The sequence below is a fragment of the Frankliniella occidentalis genome, unplaced genomic scaffold (genome assembly GCF_000697945.3).
Source record: "Frankliniella occidentalis isolate FOCC.00 unplaced genomic scaffold, Focc_3.1 Scaffold150, whole genome shotgun sequence".
In the NCBI taxonomy this organism is placed as follows: domain Eukaryota; kingdom Metazoa; phylum Arthropoda; class Insecta; order Thysanoptera; family Thripidae; genus Frankliniella; species Frankliniella occidentalis.
In genome coordinates this window covers 665396-666883 of record NW_026267277.1, presented here as the reverse complement: position 1 = coordinate 666883, position 1488 = coordinate 665396, and positions in this window count along the sequence as shown.

The window sequence follows — 1488 nt, the reverse complement described above, 5'->3', positions numbered from 1 at the left end:
CCCCGCCACGCCCCGCCACGCCCCGCCACGCCCCGCCACGCCCCGCCGCTCCCGAATCGGCTGAGCTCCTTATTAATTCTCTCCGGAGTTTGCTCTGCCACCTCTTGGCACCCCTCCCGTCACTGCCGCCGTGCGAATGGCCAGCACCTTCTCAAACGCGTCGTGGGGAACACCAGCACTATGAAGAGCTTACGCATTTCAAACAACAACAACACCGGGCACACAACAGAATATATCTTTTAATCATCAGCAACTTGCACAGAGTGCGAAAGTTACCGAACCATGACAATGTTGCAGTTTGAGCCCATAATGTATTGGGGCCCCGGTCGCCGCAGCGGGTACTTATCGAGGTGCCCCCGGGTGGGTGTGCGCCAGGGTTCTTCGCGCACCCAGTGATCCCCACTTGGAGCCACCCCGACCGCGGCCGCCTCGGTCGATGGCGCAACTTACACGCGCAGGCGAGCCGGCGAGCGCCATCCAATTACGAGGAAGGACATGTCAAAACTCTGCCACCTCCTTATCCCCCCTACCTCCCCTCTGCCGCTCTCCACGCCTCACGGGGCCAACTCGAGAGAATGAACGCAGTCACAACGAATCGTAGGGAGTGTTTGCTTTGCTATTTCGGCCTTCGCCCTTCGCTCCGCAGGGGGGGGCCAACTTCACCATCGCCACTACGAGCAAACTGGGCGGGCGGCCTTGGCTCCTTGATGAAGTTATCAAACTAAGGACAGCTGTCTATCTGAGGACCGCCGCGCACCGCCCCGCCCTAGTGCTTGCCCCCGCAGCGCGTCCAATCCGGATGGAGCCCTGATTATTCACCCGGGTCTGACACGAGAAATCTATATTTTCGACGTGACAAATGTTGAGGCCGGCGGGGAGGGAGCGGAGGGGGTGGGGGATGAAGAAGTTCTTACCACAGAGAAGGGCGGCGGGGTGAACACACTGATCAGTCCCCACGGGTCAAAAACTCACCTTCACGAGCAGACCGAGGTGCAAACACGAAAAAGATAATTGCGATGGTTGTCAGCAACGATTTAAGATAAGTTCAAATCGATTCCAACCAGCGGTTCCACCATTAATCGCACGCAGAATTGACCACTACGGACAACATTTTTTTTCTTTTTTCGTGCCAGCGTCATCGTTGCAGAAGGTTGTTGCCTTGTTTTTAACGACACCTTGTCAAAAAGTGCAACCCCCGTCCTTGCATCGTGCTATCTCTCTCTCCTCTGCCCCACCCGCCTTCCCCTCCCCTCCTCTCGACCGCACACACGAAATGCGCAAACACCTAATGATCCCGGCGTTGCTGGCCGCGATAAAATAGAAACGGTACACAGCGGGCAATAGCACACACAAATCATGGGCGCCGGACCGCACCGGCCAGACCGGAGGAATGGATTGGAAAACTGCTCCGCCCGGGCGGGGCCGGGGGCCGGGGCCCCTCTCACAACTCGCGCCGTTCTTTTTCGCCCCCTCCCCCCCCTTCTTCCC